Consider the following 22793-nt stretch of genomic DNA (forward strand, 5'->3'; position numbering starts at 1 on the left):
ATCCCATTTTCTGAATGTAATTTGGTATATGAAAGTAAGATATATTATAAATCAATTATTCAAACAGTTTTATCAGAAATGTTTATAGCAAAATATAGAAATAAATCCAAATTATATATATTTGAAGACCGTGCTTAGTTTGTCCTCTTCTCATATTCCCCATGCCCTTCATGGGAATAATACACATTGTAAGGTAATGCTTACAATGTTTTGGTGAAATAGGTTGACTTTAAACCAGTGAGTTACTCTATGCTGCATTTTGTTTACTTTGTATCCAGAAAATCTAAGTTCTTACTTTATCGTTTTCCTTAGGCTTTATACTCAGATTAATCTCTGATGGGTGACAAATCAAGATATAAACATTTTTTAAAACTGGCTAAATTTAGGCTGAGGAATCTAGGTACAATGCAACTCATGCAGATAGGCCTCATAAGTCATGAGACCCTGGTATCAAAATGTTAACCAGTGCTTACTGGTGTCATGCTTATGAGATTCTGTGTATTATAAACAGTGGTTATTAGAATGGTTTTGGAATCAACATCATTTCATGAGTTAAGAACTGAAGAGAGACATTATACTCAGAACAAAATTTAAGGAGGCATCCAAAATTAGTTACCAAGATATACAACATGTCTCACAATGTTTTAAAAATGCCAACTAAAGGAAATAATTTACGAAAAACCATCAACATTTACAATAAATGCAGAATCACTACGACTGATTTTTCTTTTACCCCAGTTGCAATACGGCTTACATAATACTTTTCTGGTGGTATGTTTAATTAAGCCTTGATATTTAGTTGGAGAAGTTAGGTTCTTTCATATATTCATTTGTCAGATCAAAGAGGAAATGAATTCCATTCCAGAGTCAACATCCATAATAATGTTACAGATGCATCCTGCTACTTTGGCAAATTTTTAAATCAGCTTGAGTAGCTGGGGTCTTTTTTTGGATCTAAATAAATAGGTATGCAATTTTGTCAGTACTAGAAAGATTTTGACCACCATTTGTTAAGCTATTATTTTCCAGAAAATACTTCTCTCTTTTCATGAGATTTTTTTTAATTTAATTTTATTTTGGGGGGGAAACATACTGTACACAGGGGTTACAATTACATGGGCAGGATAATGCATACATTTCTTATGAAGCATTGCACCCTCCTCCTTTGTTTACGCTTCACATCCCTTCCCAGCCTCCACCCCCACCCAATCCTCTCCCCCTCCACCCCCCCTCTCGCACCAACGTTGTAAAGCTCGTTTTCGACATGACAACTTGTACTTCTCATTGTTGCAACAGGTCCACCTGTATCCTTAAACGACTTGTTTTTCCCCATCTCCAACACGAGTTATACTGATATCAAATACAGTGAAAGCAGGGGTTATACTGTGGGGGAGGGACATACAGAGCAACAAAGAGATAATCTTATAAATGCGTTAGAAACAAATGCATGAAAGAAAAACACATTAAAATACATATCTAAGGGTTCATTTTCCTAACATCACATTATCTGACCTTTTCTGCTTGACTCATACATATACTAGATATTACAAATAAGGGAAACCATGGGACCTATGCTTCTTTGGGCCTGGTTTACTTCACTTAATATAATTTTTCCAAGTTTTTCCATTTCCTAACAAATGGGGCAATGTCATTCTTTCTGATGGAGGCATAGAATTCCATTGTGTATATACACCACATTTTCTTGATCAATTCATCTACTGAGGGGCATCTGGGTTGGTTCCATATCTTAGCTATGGTAAATAATGCTGCAATAAACATAGTTGTGCTGGTACCTTTAGTGTGGTCTTGTTTGTAAGCATTTGGGTAAATGCCAAAAAGTGGGATTGCTGGGTCATAGGGGAGCTCTATGTGTAGTCTTTTGAGGAAACTCCATACTGCTTTCCAAAGTGGTTGAACAAGTTTACACTCCAAACAACAATGAAGTAAGGTTCCCTTCTGTCCACATCCCCTACAGCATCTGTTGTTATTACAGTTCTTCATTATAGCCATACTAACTGGGGTAAGGTGGTATCTCAGCGTAGTGTAGATTTGCATTTCTTTTATGGCTAGGGAGGATGAGCATTTCTTCATGTATCTATTGGCTATCCTTCTTTCCTCTTCAGAGAAGTTTCTCTTTAGTCTTTAACCCACTTATTTATTGGGCAGTTGTTTCTTTGAGGGTTTGTTGTTGGGGGATTTAATTTTTTGAGTTCCAAGTATATTTAAGATGAGACCCTTGTCTGTTGTATGGCTAGTGAAGATTTTCTCCCAATCCATGGGCTTTCTATTGATCTTGCTAGCTATGTGCTTTGCCATGCAGAAGCTCTGCAACTTCATGCAATCTCATTTGTCCAAACTTTCTTTGATGTGTTGTGTTTCCGGGTCTCTATTCAGAAAATTTCAGCCTGAGCCAAGGAGACCTAGGGTTTCTCCTATTCCATCCTGTAATGTTTTCAGAGTATCTGTTTGACTTCGAGGTCTTTGATCCATTTGGAGTTGATTCTGGTGCAGGGTGATATATAGGGATCTAGCTTTAGTTAACCAATTTTTCCAGCACCATGTACTGAAGAGGCTGTCTTTCTTCCATTCTATTGTTTTAGCTCCCTTATGGAAGATTAGATGGCTATAGGTCTGTAGGTTCATTTCTGGGTTTTCAATTCTATTCCATTGGTCCTGATGTCTGTTCTTATTCCAATACGAAGCTGTTTTGATTACTATGGCTTTATAGTAGTTTCAAATTTGGTATTGATATTCCTCCAGGAGTGTTCTTTCCGTTGAGGAGCATTTTGCTATTCAGGGTCTTTTATTGTTCCATATGAATTTTTGGATTGCCTCTTCTATTTCCTTGAGGAATGAGGTTGGAATTTTGATTAGTATCTCATTGAATTTGGAGATAGCCTTGGGAAGTATTGCCATTTTCACGATGTTAATCTTTCCAATCCAGGAGGATGGGACCTTTTGTCATTTTGTAAGTTCTGTTTGATTTCCTTTTTCAAGATTTTAAAGTTTTCATCATAGAGGTCCTTCACTTCTTTGGTTCAGTTAATTCCTAGGTATTTTATTTTTTGTGGGGCTATTACAAATGGAGTTGCTTTCCTAATTTCAGCCACACTTTTCTCATTGTTGGCATACAGAAAAGCTATTGGTTTTGGAGGGTTAATTTGATACCTTGCTACTTTGCCAAAGTTTTGAATCAGCTTGAGTAATTTGGGAGTGGAGTCTATGGGATTCTTTAAATACAAGGTCATGTGGTCTGCAAAGAGGGAGAGTTTTATTTCTTCTTTCTCTATTTAGATCCCCTTTATGTCTACATCTTGTCTTATTGCTGTAGCTAGGCATTCTAATACTAGATTGAAGAGAAGTGGAGAGAATGGACATCCTTGTCTTGTTCCTGATTTAAGAGGAAATGGCTTTATATTTCACCATTAAGTATAATGCTGGCTTTAGGTTTGTCATATAGAGCCTTTATTTTATTGAGGAATGTTCCATGGATTCCTAATTTTTCCACAACCTTCATTATAAAGGGGTGTTGGATCTTTTCGAATCCTTTTTCTGCATCTACTGAGATAACCATGTAGTTCTTATTCTTGCTCCTGTTGATGGGATGAATAATATTTATTGATTTGCGTATATTGAACCAGCTTCACATCCCTGACTTGAATCCTGTTGGATCGTGGTTTATGATTTTTTTGGATGGATTGTTGAAGTTGATTGGCCAAAATTTTTTGAGAAGTTTTGCATCAATGTTCATCAAAGTAATGGGTCTATAGTTCTCTTTCTCTGATGAGTCCCTGACTGGTTTTGGGATGAGGGTTTTGATGGCTTAATAGAATGAGTTCGGTAGTGAACTTTCTCTTTCAATTTCATTGAAGAGTTGGAGGAGTATGGGTGTGAGCTCGGCTTTGAAGGCCTTGTAGAATTCCGCTGTAAAACCATCTGGTCCTGGACTTTTCTTAGGTGGGAGGTCTCTTATTGCTGTTGCTATTTCAATGCTTGATATGGGCCTGTTAAGATGGTTTAACTCATCTTGGCTTAGTTTTGGCATTTCAATATTTGCTAGGAAATGGTCCATTTCTGTCAAGTTCTCAAACTTATTAGCATAAGGTTTTGAGAAGTATTCCCTTAAAATGTTCTGAATCTTGGTTGTTTCCGTGGTGATGTTTCCATTCTCATCTCTTAGTTTATTTATTTGGGTGTATTCTATTCTTTTTCTGATAAGATTTGCTAAGGGTCTGTCAATTTTGTTAATTTTTTCGAAGAACCATCTTTTTGTTTTGTTGATTCTTTCTATAGTTTTTTGGATTCTAATTCATTTAATTCTGATTTAATTTTAATTATTTCTTTCCGTCTACTGGATTGGGGTTTATCTTGCTGCTCTTTTTCAAGGAGGTTTGGATGTGTCATTAAATTGTTGGTTTCCGATCTCTCCAATTTGTTTATGTAGGAGATCAGAGCTACAAACTTGCCTCTGAGTACTGCCTTTGCTGTGTCCCAGAGGAGCTGGTAATTCCTGTCTTCATTTTTGTTGAATATCATGAACATTTGAATTTCCTTTCTAATCTCTTCCATGACCCACTCTTGATTCAGCAGTGTGTTGTTCAGCCTCCTTGTGATACCGGACTTTCTTTGGTGATTTTTGGGTGTTGAGATCTAATTTTATTCCCTTGAGGTCAGAGAGAATGCAAGGTATAACTTCAATGTTTCTGAATTTTCCAAGTTTGCTTTGTGGCCCAAAATGTGGTCTGTTTTAGAAAATGTTCCCTGTGCTGCTGAGAATTGTAATATCCTGCTGAGGGAGAGATCCCTTAATTTTTATGTAGCGACCTTCTTTATCTATTCCCACAAATTTTAATTTGAAGTTTATTTTATCTGATATTTGGATGGCAACTCCCGCCTGTTTATGGGGGCCGTTTGCTAGGTAGATTTTGTTCCATCCTTTAACATTGAAACTGTGTTTGTTTTTATGGGCAAGATGTGACTCCTGAAGGTAGCAGATAGAAGAGTCTAGTTTTTTAATCCAACGAGACAGTCTATGTCGCCTAATTGGAGAGTTTGACCGTTATCGTTAAGAGATAGGACTGAGAGGTATTTGGGGGTTCCTGCCATGTTCTCCACCTTCTTGGGGGCTGCGAACACTGGGTTCTTCCTATGGTTCTTGTATTCTCAGTTTGGGTGCAGTTTCTTGGCCTTTATTGTGGTCTTGTTGGTTTTCTATGTGTAGGACATGTTTAAGAATCCTTTATAGGGGTGGTTTGGTGGAGATGTATTGTTTCAATTTTTTTTTTTGCTATGGAAGGTTTTTATTTGGCCTTCAGTTATGAAGGAGAATTTAGCTGGGTACAGTATTCTTGGTTGATAGTTGTTTGTTTTGAGGGCATGGCATACATCATTCCAGGCTCTTGTTGCTTTGATTGTCTCTGTTGAGAAATCTGAGGTGATTCTAATTGGATTTCCCTTTATAGGTGATTAGTCTTTTCTCCTTGACTGCTTTAAGGATCTTTTCCTTGTTCTGAGTTGATCCTGTGTGGATTATAGTGAGACAGTGGGATGTCCTATTCTGGTCTGGTCTATTTGGGGTTCTAAAAGCTTCTTGTATCTGAATAGGCCCATCTTTTTTATGTTTGGGAAGTTCTCTGCTAGGATCCTGTTAAACAAATTTCCTAGACCATTAACTTCTGATTCTAGGTGCTCCTCTACAACCATTATCCTTAGATTAGGCCTTCTGATGGTGTCTTCCCTGTGTTGGATAGATCTATCATATTTCTTGGACTTGTCTTGGATGGTTGTATGTTCTTTCTCTATAATATCTAGGCTGTCTTCAATCCCTGAGATTCGATCTTCTGCATGGTCTACCCTGCTTTCAAGACTTTCTATTGCGTTTTATATCTCTTTTCCTTCTAATTGATTAGCTTTGATGGCTTCAAATTCTTTGTTGAAGCTTTGTTTTACATCTTGTATGAACTTCTTTACTTCCTAAATTTGGTGTTCAATGTTTATTCTCAAATCACTTAGTTGATTGGTTATGGTTTCCTTGGACTACCATTCCTTCTGTTGGGTTCCATTCAGCATTCCCTTTATGGTCTCCCTGACTTCCTTCAGCTCTTTGTTAATGGATTCCATGAATGCCTTTAGTGATCTTTGTGTATTCTCTTCCTGGGCTCTCAATTCCTGTATTAGTCTTTGATTAGGTTCTTCCCGTTCGAGGGATTCCTGTAATTCTCTTTGAGTGTTCTCAGCCTGCTCTTGCCATTCCTGCCTTTCTCTGTGAGTATTCTCAAGCTGCTCACACAAATCCTGTATCAGTTTTTGAGTAGCTTCCTCATGCTTATGATATTCCTGTATAAACTTTATGATTGCCTACTCTCTCTCCCTATTACCCACATACAGAGTCCTTTGTATGTTCACAATATTTTCATTTATCATGTTTGCCAGCAGTGTTTGTAGAGCTATTTGGGAACTCTCCTCTGGAATTCATTATCTGTTCTGTCCACTGATTATCAAGATTATGAATTGAGATACCCGGATTTGCCATTGTTCCTGTGTTTTTCCGACTTACTCTGCCCATTTGAGATGAAAATAGCCCAGTTTTGTGCTAGAACACTATCTTAAGGCAAGCATCAACCAAATTCTGAATTTGCACAGTCAATAGTCTACAGATACAATCAAGTTCAATAGATACATCTATTCAACATCAAACAACTATATGTTAATGGGCTACGAACCGCAATGAAGAATTTGGAAGACCAAAAATAATTAGGGTTAGGGAGAGATGCGGGTAAAAAATAGGAATAGATTGATGTGGGGAGGCGCAGGGAGAGTTAAATAAGTCCTAATCTCAATGCAGGAAATAGTTTGGGTAGGATGAAAGTAGTGAGAAAGAAAGAAAGAAGAAAAGGAAGGGAAAAGAAAAGAGAACAGAAAAAATAGAAAAGTAAAAATTAATAATATTATGCAGAAGAAAAACAATCTATTTAGAGAAGAACGTGAATATATTGACAGAAGGGGAGGGATATAAAGGAGATGTGAAAAAGTTAAAAATAAAAATACATAAAATATTATATAGGTATAAAGAGGTAGTACTGCTATTAAGGAATTTAAGTCTCAGAGGTTTTCAATTGAGTAATAAATTTTTGGATTAAGTGTGTACACAATTGGGGATAGGGTCTAATAATCAACTAAAGGTTTATCTGAAGATGTGCAAGACAAGATTTAAGTCACATAAAGAAGAACGAAAGAGAGGAAAAGGTGAAAAGGATAAGAAAGGAAGAAAAAAGTTCAGAAGTTCAGTAGATTCAAACAAAAAACAAATAGATAATTAAAAAAGAAAAAAAAGAGAAAGAAAACAAAAAAAGAAAGAAAAACGCACACTCACATATCCCTAAAATAAAAATTATAAGAGGAAAATAAAGTTACTGGAAAACAATTTTTTTTAAAAGGCAAAAATTAAAGATTAAAAAAAGTTTTAGAAAAGAAAAAAATTTTTTTATATAAGGTAGCAAAAGAAGAAGAAGAAGAAGAAGAAGAAGAAGAAGAAGAAGAAGAAGAAGAAGAAGAAGAAGAAGAAGAAGGAGAAGAAGGAGAAGAAGAAGAAGAAGAAGAAGAAGAAGAAGAAGAAGAAGAAGAAGAAGAAGAAGAAGAAGAAGAAGAAGAAGAAGAAGAAGAAGAAGAAGAAGAAGAAGAAAGAAGAAGAAGAAGAAGGAGAAGGAGAAGGAGAAGGAGAAGGAGAAGGAGAAGGAGAAGAAGAAGAAGAAGAAGAAGAAGAAGAAGAAGAAGAAGAAGAAGAAGAAGAAGAAGAAGAAGAAGAAGAAGAAAGAAGAAGAAGAAGAAGAAAGTTCTTTGATTTTTTGGGGGAGGGGTGGGAAAAATCCTGTATCTCCCTTGGGTCTCTAACAGGCCTCTTGTTGGACTCTCTGGTGTGTTTGTGATCTTGTGGCTTGGTTGGTTTCTTAAGTCAGTTTGTTCGAACAGGCAGAATGCTCGACTTTACCCAGGATTTTGTGATCCTCCTCCCAGACTAGTTCAATGGGAGGCAGATCTGCTTTGAGAATCACAAAAGAGGGGGATGCAGTGAGGAGGCTAGGTTCTGGGTAGAGTTGAGGCCTTTCAACAAACAGTAGCTTTTACCGGGGGTTAGTTTGTGAAAAATTCACAGAGCCCAGCCTGGAGCCATTTTCAGGGTTTCTGTTTACTGAATTTCAATTGATTGTGGAGGCTGCTAGTGGGAGGGACAGCCTCTGGCTCTGATTACCCAGCGAAGAAAGCCACTCCTAGGGCTGGCGCCCGAGCTGAGTGACTTTTCCCTGGGTGTAACTGAGTCTGGCAGGTCACGCTGCCGTTAAGTTCTTGTGACCTGCTATATAACTCATTTTATTCCAAGGCTTGAGTTGGAGCTAGCAGCTCCGCCGAGCTTTGTCGGTATCCAAGATGGAGATCTCTGGTACTGGGGGGGAGGGGTGGCCTTCCCTCCTCTGCTCCCTGAGAAGGAGTGAGTACATCGGGCTTCTACTCATGCCGAGTCTTGCTACTCACGCGGAGACCTGTTACTCAAATTTCCTACACCATTAACTTCTGTGTCTAGGTGATCCTCTACTTCCATTATCCTTAGATTAGGCCTTCTGATGATGTCTTCCAAATGTTGAATAGATTTATCATATTGGATTATCATTTTGGATTTGTCTTGCATAGTTGTATGGTTTTTCTATATAATATCTACACTGTCTTCAATCCCCGAGATTCGATCCCCTGCATGGTCTAACCTACTGTCAAGAGTTTCTACTTTGTTTTTTATTTCTTTAACTTCTAATTGGTCGGCTTTGATGTCTTCAAAATCTTTGTTGGAGCTTTGTTTTAGATCTTGTATGAACTTCTTTACTTCCTTACTTTGGTGTTCAGTTTCTCAAATCACTTAGTTGATTGGTTATGGTTTCACTGGACACTCATTCTTTCTGTTTGGCTCCATTCAGCATTCCATTGGTGATCTCCCTGACTTCTTTCAGCTGTCTGTTTATGGATTCCATGAATGCCTCTTTGATCTTTGTCTATTCTCATCCTGCTCTCGTAATTCCTGTATTACTCTTTGATTAGTTTAGTCAAGTTCACACAATTCTAGTAATTCTCTATGGCTGTGCTCAGTCCGCTAATGCATTTCCTGTATTTCTCTTTGACTCTTGTCAACCTGCTTATGCAATTCCTGCATTAATCTTTAAGTAGCTTCCTAATGCTTACAAGATTCCTGTATTAATTTTCATTTGCCCCCTCTTGCTCCCTATCACGCTCACACTGAGTCCTTTGCAAGTTTTCAAACATTTCATTCACCATGTTTACCAGTAGCATTTGTACAGGTTTTTATGAAACTCCTCTGGATTATTCATTACAATTCTGTCACCTGATTAACATGAGTGGGAGTTGAGATACCTGTGCTTGCCATTTTTGTTGTGCTTTACGGCTTGTTTTGCCCATTTGGTATGAAAGTAATACCAATTTTGTGCTAGAACACTATTTTAAGGCAAGCATCAACCAGAGTCCTGTAGTTGCACAATCAAAATGGCTGCAGATACAATCTAATTCAACAGATACAATCTATTCAACATCAAACAACTATGTATTAATGTGTTACAAATAGCAAAAAAGGATTTGGCAAAACAATTTATTAGCTTTAGGGAGATATGTGGGGACAAAAAGGACTAGAGGGATGTGGATTGGTAAAAGGAGAGTAAATTTATCCAATTCCTAATCTCAGAGAGGGAAATGGATTGGACAGAATGACAGGAGAGAAATAAAAAAAGAAAATTGGAAAAATAAAAATTAAATTTAAGAAGTGAAACACTTAAAAATTATGTACGTTTAAAGAAATGATATTGAGAGAAGAAAAGGATAGGATGAGAGGAGGGGAGGGATAGAAAGGAAACATGAAATCAAAAAAAAAATTAAAAAAATTAAAATTAGTTACTTGATAATTATGTTGGTATAAAGAGATGATAATGCTTTTAAAGAAGTTAAGCCTAAGAGTTTGTGAATTGAATAATAAATTTCTGGATTAACTATGTACACAATGGGGGATAAGGTCTAATAATTGATGACAGGTATGTATCTATGGATGAGCAGAACAGCAATTAAGTCACACAAAAAAAAAAGAGAGAAAAAAATGACAACAATAAAAAAGGACCAAAAGGTCAAAAGAATTTAAACACACACACACACACACACACACACACACACACACACACACACACACACACACACACACACACACACCAAAAATAAAAATTATGAGAAACAGATCAACAGAAAACACTTTGAAAAAATAAAAATTGAAGAAAAGTTTCAAAAAAGAGTTTCTTAGTTTTTTGGTGGGGGTGGTGGTGAATGGGAAAACCCTATATCTCCCCTGTGTACATAACAAGTCTCTAGGTGGAGTCTCGGTTCTGCTTGTGGTGTTTGGTTTTCCTATGGCTTGATTGGTTTCTTAAGTTTGTTTGGGCCAGCAGAATCTGCTCTTTGTTAGGCATGTTTTTCGATCTTCCTCCTAGGCTAGCTCAGTGGGAGGGAGATCTGCTTGGAGTATCACAAAAGAGGGAGATGGCTGTTTTCTCTAGTTTGGAGATGCTGTGATGAGCCTAGGTTCTGTGTAGGGTTGAGGTCTTTCAGCAAACAGTAGCTTTTACCTAGGGGCTAACTCCTGAGACACTCACAGAGCCCAGCTTGGAGCTTTTCTCGGGGTTTATGTTTACTGACATTCAATTGTTTGTCTAGACTGTTGTAGGGAGGGGCAGTCTCTTTCTGTGTTTACCTGGTGAAAAAAGTCACTTCTCTGTGGACAGATTTTTTCTGCCTGGGCAGGATGAGTTTCTCCTGGGTGAACAGACATCATAATTGACATCATAAACATATTATGTTATTGTGGTATTTCCCCTGCCAAGTAAGTATGGGAAGGGATGGCAAGGGGAAACAAAGGAAGAGGCTATAATGCTTGATAAGAAATGTACACATTATCTTGCCCATGTAATTGTAACCCCTCTGAACAGTATTTTCACAATAAAATAAAACCTATTGTGACTTATTGTAACATCATAAACCCATTATGACCTCATCACCATTATGGCATCATCAACTAACTATAACATCAAAATATTATTATCACTCAATATTGTGACATCATATTGCCATTGTGTTATCATTGTTCCATTGGGTTTTTCAAACCTATTTTGACCTCATAACATTTTACAAAAATCGTGGCCTTTGAGACTATTAACTTGTGAACTTGTACACTTATGATGCATAAAACACAAAGTAATCCAATGAGGCATATTGAAGATAATTTTATTTACACTAGAAATGGGCCTGTATTTACCTTGTCCTGGGCTGTACACTCAGTAACAGCCCAGGCCCAACCACTAAAATTCAGACATCCAATAGGCATAGTTAATTGGTTTGCAAAACACCAACTCCCCAAATTACCATCTCCACGCTCCAAACTTCAATAAGTAAGGCTTTTTCCTTTTCCTTTATTCCTTCCTTCTTTATAGACCTTTCCTTCATTTCCCTTTTTCCCTTACATCACTTCTCTTTAGGGCTCTCCACTACACTTCTCTGGCCTGGTGGCCAATTGGCTTCCTTCCCCTCCTGCTCTCCCTCAAATTCCTCTTCTCCCAGGTCTTTCCCCTCCTGCTGTCTCACCACTTCCTTCCTTGCAGGTCTTCCCTTGATTTTCTCCAATTCCATTGCTCTGATCATGCAGCCTATATATAGTTTGAACCCCTCCATCACTCCAGTGGTTCTCCTACCTAACAGTTTTCAACCATCACTTCACAAACTGTCTGTTCCCTAATCAATTCTTCACAGCTCATCGTGTGAGGATGATATTCTGCCCCCTCCAGCAGCATGCCCTGCTCACTTGGGTGCCATGCCCCATGCACTCCAGTGGGCCAGGTCATGGGACAGCATTGATTAGTGGGCCCTGCTCATTATTAGGACCATGCTGCTTCATATATCCCCCAATGTTTTTCATGTCCAATCAAATCCTTGATTCCTTCTAACCAAATCCTAAAAATTCCCTTCTCTCCACCCAATGAACAGGCTTAAAAGGTAAATTTAATAGAAAACAAGTAAATTATAGAAACACACTAGTTAGCACTGATTAACACTTAGTAAGTCTTATCCTTAACAGTCCATCTTGCAGCATTCTCTGTAATTGGTCCACTACGTATTCCACTTGAGACTGATGGATCCAATGCTGTTTTTGTGCTAATTTAATAGGCGACAGTGAAGTTAGCACCACCAAGTAAAGTCCTTGCCACTTCGGTTCCAGTTCAGGAGCATGATGCATTTTTACCCACACCAGCTGTCCAGGAAAGAAAGAGTGGGTGGAGTTTCTTATTTTCTTTTTTCAACTCCATTTCTTAGTTTATTTCACTTACCTGGGGTCTAGTTTTTGAATTTATTTCTGAAGTGAGACTTGCTATAGAATAAACTAAAATACTCTCTCCAAAGAAATTTTCCTTCCAACTAGATTTAATTTCTTATTTTATATTTGAAATTTTTATTTTCATCCTTATGTTTATTTTTAAACAGTTTTTATTATTATTATCTTTAAATAGTTGTACAAAGAAGTTCCCATTCTACAAAACAGTACACAAATACAAGGTATCTGACAACATTGCCACCCATCCCTCCTAACTAACCCTTCCATTCTCATACTTTTTGTAAAAATTGAGATAGGTTATTACATATATTTCAAAGTATTGTGGAATTGTGATACTTAGTTAAAGTCATTTTAACCTTGACAAGGCAAATTATTGTTATCAAGGTCCAAAGTTTGTTAATTCTATGAGCTTTTACAATCCAAATTATTTTTCCCACCTCAGGTGATATTTACATTTTTTTCCTTTTGCTTAATGTAGGCTATTCCCTTTTGCCCTCCTGCCCTCTCATTCATCTCTTTCCATCACTGTGTTTGGGTTGCTTAGTTATTTTTCTTCTATATCCAGTGCAACTGATGGGCCCCTTTGCTCTATGTTGTTCCATTTCCCACTTATTGTGTTCCTCCTCCTGGCTTCCCTCCATTGCGTGCATATTTCTACTGTCTACATAGTCGAGAACACGGAGTCATTAATGGTGATACAACAAAATGATTGGCTGTCCTTTGTTTCTCGAGTCCTGTTTATTTTGTCATACCTTCTTGCATTTTGGCTTTAGCATCCACGAATCAGCTAGACTCTATGCCATTTGTCTCATTGTTTTGGCTTACCTCACTCAAATTTGGTCTAGCTCCATTCATTTCCCTGCAAATACCATCATTTTGTCCTTTCTAATGGCTACATGTATTCCATTGTATATAGGTTCCACATTTTTTGGATCCACTTATCAGTTGTGGCTTATCTGGATTGTTTCCAAATCTTGGCTATTGTGAACAGTGCTGCAATAATCATAGAGGTGTATATGTCTATGTATACTGGTTCCTGTTGTTCAGAGTAGATGCCTAGGCGTGGTATGGCCAGTTCATATGACAGGTGGATATTTAGCTTTCGAATGTAGCCCCAGACTGCTTTCCAAAGTGGTTGTATTAGTATACATTCCCACTAGCAATGCACTAATGTTTCTTTCTTTGTATCCCTTCCAGTATTTGTCACTGGCTGAATTTAGGATGTGGGCCATTCTGACTGGGGTGAAATGGTATCTCAGAGTTGTTTTTATTTGCATTTCCCTTACAGTCAGGGATGATGAACATTTCCTCATGTGTTTCTTTGCCGTTTTTATCTCTTCTTCTGAGAAGTCTCTTTTTAGCTTCCCTGACCATTTCAAGATTGGTTTGTTAGTATTGTGAAGGGTTAGTTTCTTGACTTCACCATAAATATTATAATGGATATTATAATATAATGGATAATAGACACTTGTCTGTTATATTGCTGGTAAATATTTTTTTCCCATTTCTTCCCATTTCCTGGTAATCACTATAATTCCTTTTTTTAGCCTTTTATAATTTTCATGAAACAGACCATGTATATCTTTGGTTAGGTTAATTCCTAGATACGTTTTTTTTTTTTTTTTTTTTTTTTTTGAGGTTATTGTGAATGGGGTTGTTTTCTTGATTTCCCTTTCTATTTGTACATTGTTACTATACAGAAAGGCGACTGATTTTTGTGAGTTAATTTTGTATCCTGCTACTTTGCCAAATTGGTTTATAAGCTCTAAGAGTTTGGGGATGGAGCTTTAAGGATTGGTAATTTATAAAATAATGCCTTCTGCAAAGGGATCCTATGTGGATCCCTTTACTGTCTTTCCCTTGCATTATTGCTCTGGCTAAGAATTCCAGAACTAAATTGAAGAAGCGTGGATAGAGTGGGCATCCTTGCCTTGTTCCTTGTTTTTGGAGAATTGATTGTAGTTTTTCCCCGTTAAGTATAATATTGGCCTTTGATATGCCATGTAAGACTTTTATTATCTTATGTAATGTTCCTTCTATTCTTATTTTTCCATAGCTTTTAACATAAATGGGTGCTGAATTTTATCAAAAGCCTTTTCTGCCTCAATGGAGATAATCATATGGTTCTTTACCTTGGATTTGTTGATGTGATGGATTAGATTTATTGACTTACATATGTTAAACCATCCCTGCTTCTCTGGGATGAAGCCCACTTGGTCATAATGTATGATGTTTTTTATATGTTCCTGGATTCTTTTGGCTGCAATTTTATTCAGGAGCTTTGTATGTGTCTTAATAAAACAGATTGGTGTGTAGTTCTTTTTTTGTTGGGTCTTTGCCTGGTTTGGGGATAAATGTGATATTGGCTTCATAGAATGAGTTTGAGATTACTCTCTCTGTTTTTATTTCTCTGAAGAGCTTGAGGAGTTTGGGTATTAGTTCCTCATTAAAGGCCTTATAGAATTCTGTAGTGAATCCATCAGGTCCTGGGCTTTTCTTATTGGAAGATTTCTGATTACTACTATTATCTCATTGTAGGTAATTGACATGTTTAATTGATTTCTTTCTTCTTGGTTCTGTTTGGGCAATTTGTATTTCTTTTTGTTCAGGCAGAAAAAAAGTTTATTTACTTAACTGCTGCCCACACTATGCATGGTGGAGAAGCATGTCTTAAAAGGAAGGGGTGAGACAAACCTCTGGGCCAGGTCTTATCTAGGCTAGGGAAAGGAAGAAGGGTGACCCGGTGGAGGAAACGTGTGGCCACACTGGATCTCGTAGTGACTTCAGGGTTTGCGAACCTCCTAAGATCAGATGGGAGGCTTGTGACCAGAGGTGGCTCAGGATGTGACCTAGCAGGAGGGGAAACTGACTGCTTCCAGGTCTGCTAGTTACCTATGTAACAGATATTGGGCGGAAACTTAGCCAAGAAGGAGGGAGGTGTTCATGTTCAGACCTTACATTCCAGCCTTTTGATAATATGAAAAAGGCTGAAGATTCTCTCTGGCTAATTCCTGTTTGCAAGGGGTATCAACAGTAGGGGTAAAAGGCTGAAATGAGATCCCATCTGAGAGAAGGCAGCAGGCAACAGCTGTCACTTGGGCAATGAGTCCTTAGATGAATTCTGGAGGAGGCAAGTCTCTTGGACGAAGTATGGAGAAGTCTCATGAGGCATTGAGGGACTAAAAAAATATTCGAGAGCAAATAAATGGCAAGAGGTAGGACTTGGGGCTGAAAATCTTGGTAGAAATATCACTATCTACTTCTGACATCTGTAGACTGGGTAGAAAGGAAGTCAAGTGACAAAGGCAAGAATATAAATTCCTGTCCAGTTGAAAGGTCGCCTGGTATGGACATTAGATGGGCAGTCTTCTTACTTCTATTGAACTACCGGCTCTTTTTAATTTTGAAAGGGCAGGCACATAGTGGCTGATGTGTATCATCTCCTCTTGTTCCTTTCCATGTTCCTTTGTTCTGCAGACTGGCTGAGTCAAAGTGTCGTTGCTGGCATGGTTTGTCCCAGTTGGTATTCAAAGAGGTTTGAACTCAAGGCCTGGGCACTGTCTCTGAGCACTTCTGCTCAACGCTAGCACTCTACCACTTTGAGTTATAGTACCACTTGCAGTGTTTGCTGATTAGAGTTAAGAGGATCCAGCCAGGCTTCCAGCCTGGCTCTTTGCAGATTAGTTGGGTGATGGAGTCTTAGGGATTTTTCAGCCCAGGCTGGATTTGAATTGCAACTTTTGTCATGAAAACACTTTGCTATTTCCAATTAAAGCAACAAGGAGATCAAATAGAATAAGAAGAGCTTACCTGGTCCTTATCAAGAATTGACCAAATATTCTGCAATGACAAAACCTGTTAGATGGGAGAATCTTAGCAAAGATATGCCCAATATTTTAGACTCACAAGTCAGTACTAAACTAAACAACACAAAACAAAAAAGGCAAAACTCAAATCCTAAAATTTTAGAGAATAATATTTAGACATCTTTGCTAACAAAACACATCAGATGGTTGGGCCTCACTTACCAGAGTCTCTGAAAAGAGCAACTTTTTAGCGAGGCACATTTGAATAGATGGATAGAGGAGAAGTAAGCTAGGTGGAAGTGTAAGTATTGGAGGGGGCCAAATCCTTAACCCACCATTTGGCCAAGATGGCGAACTCAAGATTGCAAATTTCTAAAAAAAATGGGAAGAAAGCCTGAACAAAAAAATCAAGCCTAGTTTGTCTAGCCTTTTAGAGGGAACCTAGAATGGGTCCCCTGGACCCAGTCCATGTCTCATGCTTCATGGCACAATACAAATAGTTGTAGAAAAGAAAGGGAGAGATATAGAAAGTTGGACATGATTAACAGAGAGCAAAGAGATCCTGCAAGTGAACAGACTTCTTACCATTTACAATTGCAGAGGAAAAAATTGTCTAAATCTGAGAAAAGCATAAAAAATTAGGTGTTCTGGCTATCCAGGGAGCACAGGTGGCATTTCAGAGGGGCTTCATGGCTTGGGCATGACTCGTAGCACCCCGTTAAATGTGTAGGAGAGTCAGTCTGGTCAGTGAAGGACAGCTGACCAGACAGAAGCGATGACCCTACTTCCCCTAGAGCACTGTAGAGAGAAATGGCCAAGACCCCATAACCGAGCATCCTCGGGTTCAGAGGTGACCAGCCTTTCCGCTAAAGGACATAGGAGCTCTCTGACATGGTGCCAGATCAGAACAGAGATTGAGCAACAGAGAGCCATAGAGAGTAGTTTCACTCACCAGAGAAGAGAAGTGGTGTGGACGTGGATGTCAAGGCCAGCAATGGTATTGGTGAAAAGTCTTGCGTTGTGTCTCATTGCAGTTTAGTTCACAGAAAACAGGTGGTTAGGAAATTCTACCATTTCCAACTCAAAAACCCCATCTGAGTCACAGCATCATATGTAAAGAATATTAAATAGGTAGGTTTCATTCGGTAGCCTATGAAAAGTATACCACACACTATTAAGGCAGGAAAAGAAGTTTATTTACCGAACTGCTGCCCCCACCGTACATGGTGGAGAAGCAGGGCCAAAAAGGAAAGGAGGGATAGCAATTTGTATTTCTGTAGAAATTCATCCATCTCTGTTAGGTTTGCCTTCCTTTGTGAGTAGAGTCTGGAATTATTTCTTTATGATTGTTTGGATGTCTTGGATGTTTGTTGTAATTTTTCCTGTGGTAACTCTGATAATATTGATTTAGGTCTCCTCTCTTATTTTGTTAGTTACTCTTGCTATTGGTGCCTCAGTTTTATTGATTTTTTCTTAAAAACAGTTTTATGTTTTGTCAATTTTATTTATAATTTTCTCAGTCTCTATCTCATTAATTTCAGCTCTTATTTCGGCTATCTCTTTCTGTCTAGCAACTTTAGGTTTAATTGTTTTCTTGTTTCTGTAGCAGTTTTAGTTGTATCATAAGATTGTTTACTTGGTCTCTGTTTCTTGATATGTGCACTGAGAGCAATACATTTGCCCCTCAGGACTGCTTTCGCTGAGTCCCATAGGTTTCTTTGTGATGTTTCTTCATTTTCACTGAATTGTGGGAACTTTTTAATTTCTTCATTAACTTCTTCTGTGAACCATGTATTTTTCAACTTAGTGCAGTTTAATTTCCACGTGTTTAAGTTTTTTCTACTTTATGTCTTGTTATTGAGAACTAGTTTGATTCCACTATGGTCAGATAGAATACAGGGTATTATGTCAATCCTCTTGTATTTGCTTAAATTCCTTGTATGAACTAAGAAATTATCTATTGTAGAAAAAGTGAAGGGGCTGGCAAGAGTTAGACCCTGCTTGTGTGAATGCCTGTAATTGTAGCTACTCAGGAGGCTCAGATCTCTGTATTCAGGTTCAAAGCCAGACCAGGCAGGAGGGTTCATGACGCTTTTCTGGGGGTTTTCAGGACCACACCCTGCGTCATATCTGGGGTTGTTCACCATGGGCTGGGCTGGGATGCTTATGCAAGCCGGTATGGAGAGATGCTCCACCCCAACACGAGTCAGGTGTTAACCAGTGCTGCTGCCTCAGGCTGGGCTAGGCTGCTTATGTGGGCCAGTATGGAGAGGCACAAACCGCCATGGGTCTGGAGTTGTTCACTGTAGCTGTCCCTGCAACAGTTATCACTGCCGCCCTGGGCTGGTCTGGGCTGATCCTGTGGGCTAGTGCCAAGAGGCATTGTGCCCAGAGTCTGGGTGGTTTGCCACTCCTGCCAGCTGCTGCTGCTGATCCAGGTTAGGCTATGCTATTTACACCAGCAGGACAGAGGTGCTACACTGCCAGTCTAGTGTTGTTTGCCACTGCTGACAGCTGCTGCTGCTCTTGACTGTGTTGGGCTGCTTGAACCAGCCAGGCATAGGTGCCATGCCAGGAGGGTGAGGGGAATCTTCATGCTGGCTCTGTCTTCTGAGATTTTGGTTTGTATTCTCTGGGCTGGCACTGGACTTTGGGAGTCTTCTGTGAGCCTTGGAATGCTTGTGGGTGTGTGGTCCTCAGAGGGTCCAGAGCCAGGCCACTTAAGCAACCTGGCACAAAGCTCCACCACTTAAATTGCTTAGCGGGGAGCCCCATCACCAACAAGGGGTGGTGCAAGGGTCTTCCCACTTTACTGTCTGTGCAGGTTTTTTCCCTTTCTTTTCTCACTTTCTGTATCTCTCTGAGTAATCGCCTTTTTTTTTTTTTTTTTTTTTTGTGGGTCACTTGCAGAAATGGAGCATTGAAATCCAAATTTTATTTCGTTGGGGAGAGCTGTGGTATATTTCTGCTGTTCCATCGCCATCTTGGCCCCTCCCCTTCAGGTGGAGTTTTTCTTAGATGGCTGGTGGGCCTTGGTTACCAAAGGATAGTTCCATAAAAGAATATGTTGTAAAGCCTGCAGATTGTAGTTAGACATTTCTGTTAATATAGCCTTCCCAAATTTAGGAACCAAAGGGGGTGGTCTACTCTAAATTATTTCAAAGCGATTAAATCCTTTAACATAAGGGCTACATCTTGCTCGAAAGAAAGCAAAGTGGAGGAGGCTCACCTAGCGATGGACAGTCTCTGTATTTAATTTAGTTAGTTTCCTTTGAGGGCATATTCATTCTTTCTAATGCCTTGAACTCTGAGATCTATAAATGGATTGTAAGTTCCAATTTATTCCTACAATGTTAGTTAATAATTGAAAACTTGGGCCATGAATGCATGGGCATCTTTGGACCCCACAGCTAAGGGTAAGCCAAATCAAGGAATTATTACATGCCTCAGCTCAGCCTGAAAAAGTGTTCAGTATTACGAATAGATACCAATACCCATACTTTCCAGGCTTTACCTCTGTGAAGTCCACTTTTCCAAATTCACCATCTGAGGTTCCTCACATATGAATTCTTTCCATAGGTTCCAGCTTTTCAGCATTTACCTGTTGGAAATTGCCTACACACCTTACAAAGTATTGTCATGCTAAGGCCCCACTGGTTTTCAGAACAGTTTTAGGTAATGGCTTGGGAAATTTACCAGGGTGCAAATATCTACACGTAAACTGACAGAAACCTTGAGCCTGTATGGTTTTTTCACAAGTTCAGCGTTAACATTTCACTTATTACAACTGTTTTTGCTTCTTCCTTTAATTTTAACAACCAGTAGCTCTAGAAACCCCACTGGTTTTAGAGTGATCTCCCAAGCTACCTGATCAGCTAAGATGTTTCCCTGTATCTTAGGGTCTCTAGTTTCTTTAACTCCTGTACAGTACTCTGAACCTTGGACACTTCTTCCATTTTATTCTCCTCCTTTTCTCTCAAACTTGCTTTCAAAATCTCTCTCTCCTTCTCAATGTGCTCCTTAAACTGTAACTGTTTTGGCAGGGTCACAGGAGAGTTCCTTTGACTGGACAACTGCTGCTCCTTCTCACAACACGTTTGCTTGCTCTTCAACTGCTCCCTTAAGTTCACAAAGGTGCTATTGGGAGGTATTTTTCCCCACCTCCACCTATTCCATAGGGACACGATGCTTCTGCATTACATTTATGGCGAAGATCTCAGCAGTCTTTTGGGGCTTTTACTCTAGCAGTTTCTCTTTCTAGTTTTCCACTTCAGTGTATTTTTGTGACAGATGTTTCAACTGTTTGTTTAGCCTTTCTGTTTTTCTTCCTAATGCTCTTTCCCTTTCCCCAGCATTCTCTATCAGAGCATGTGGCCCTTTAACTTTTTCTGAAGAGTAACAATCTCTTTCTTGAGCTTGATATTTTTCTGTACACTTTTCTTGGCCTCATCTTCTATGACACAGCACTTACCCGTCTTCTCTACTAACTACTCTTTCCTTCTCTCTCTGTTGCTTTGAATTTCTGGTGACAACTTTCAAAGCTTATAATCGACATATACTTCAGCCTAATACATTCTTAAATCAGGTCTAGCTCATTTTTCATGTCCACGATTTCTTAATGCAGCATGAGGATCTCTTCCTGGCCTCACATGAGGTTTGCAAGGATGACAGCATTGCTGTCTTGTGCTTCTGTCGGCCTGTGGTCCCCTAATTTGCTTCATATTCATCCAGGCTAATGTATTTGAATTTCATTTGATTCTAAGTGTTTTCTAGGTTCCTTTTGAGGATTTTCTTCTCATTTTTCACTCTCACAAGTTTATATCTTCAAATCTTTTCTTCATGTCAAATAATTCTCTCTGTTTTCTCCAATGTGCTCTTCTATGTGCTTTTAACCTCTTGGTTGGTTTTGACTGGCACATAATGGAGATTCAGTCTGTTATAAGCCTGTGTTTTGAGATAGAAGTATATGAATTTTTCTTTTCCACATTTCTTCTTAAGTTCAGAGGGCTGCTTTTTAAATTGAACACAGTTAGAATTCAGAGCCCCAAGCTCCTTTGCATATCACTCCAGAGATATGCACACATTTTCCAGGTGTTTAATGTGATTACATAACCTGTCCTTTTCTATCTTTCTCCTCCTTGGACATTCCTTTTCCCACTCATCTGGTCCTAGAGGTTCTCTACTGCCATTTGCAAATGAATTGTACTGTCTTTGCCAAGGGTTTCTTAATCCCTATCCTGGTGCTCCTATCAAAACTCAACCCCCTTTTTTATAGTCTTTTTTATGCAGGGTATCTCTGTTATCAAAAACCTACTGGGCAACCACTTCCAACTTAGAATACACCTTTTCCTAAAAAGCTAACTTTTGAAGCTTTTTTTTCTAATATCTAGGGCTGACTGGGTAACAAAGGCCATATTTAGGGTTCTTTGATTCTCCAGGGCTTCAAGATCTATAGGCCTATATGTAATATAGTCTTCTGGGGAAGTTCCAGAAAAGCATTAGGATACTCACTGAGGAACTGTACCATCTCACTCACCTTAGATTGATGACTTGGCTTTCTAGCAACTGAAGCATCCCTGCTAATCAAACTTAGCAATAATAGGAAGCACTTCCATACCTCGATCACTGTTAGTCTCAGCTTGGGTAAGTCTGTGGAAAGACTTTCTCCAAATGGTCTGGTTAATAGTGGGGCTACTGTGTGGTCCAAGGACTCTTTTCAAGTCACCGAGCAGGATTCACTCCCTTTTCTACCAGGTGAAAAGCACCTTTAAAATTTGCTGACACTCATTCCGGATGTGCTTGTGTGTGAAAATTACTGTCTCTAATGAAATAATGAGCCCCTGTTTTTTTTTCTTCTGTAAAGTATGGAGTTTGCTGTTTCCAGTTATACAGGTCACTACTTGTAAAGGGAACATATATTAAAAAGGGGGCCTGCCCCCCATCTCTTTCATGTTCCTGTCTCAAGGGTAATAATATTAATATACCACATTGTACCACCTCAGGCTGGTAAAAGTAACCCCTTTTGGTATGGGAGCACTTAACATTACAGGTGTTGATAGCAAAGAATAGGAGAGAGAGTACATCAATGCATCTTCTTCTGAGGGACTCTATAAACCTGCGGGAGAATATTTTTTGGATATAGGAACTTTAGGCCTTGTTCTCCCATCCTGAGAAAAGGAGTAAACAGAGGTACATACAGGACACAGATAGAAGTATCAGCCTACACAAACAGACCAATAGCCACAGACACTTAACTTACATGTCCCATATCTCTCAATGTTGACCTCTACAGGAGGTCCCAGATGACAGAGAGAATGTCCCAGATTGCCTCTTGAGGAGGCTGCAGATGACCCCTGGAACATGTCACATATGTCCTCCCTATGAGGCCCTAGATAATCTCTCATGGAGGTTCCAAATTGATCCCCAAGGAAGTGTCAGATGACCTCCAAAGGAGGTCCCAGATATCCTCTCAATGAGGCTGAGATTAACTCACGAATAGCTACCAGATGGCCACTCAGAGAGTCCATATATGAACCCCAGAGGAGGTTCCAGATAACTCTCTTGAG

This window comes from Dipodomys spectabilis, unplaced genomic scaffold (assembly GCF_019054845.1).
Source record: "Dipodomys spectabilis isolate Male_0828 unplaced genomic scaffold, ASM1905484v1 ptg000177l, whole genome shotgun sequence".
Lineage (NCBI taxonomy): Eukaryota > Metazoa > Chordata > Mammalia > Rodentia > Heteromyidae > Dipodomys > Dipodomys spectabilis.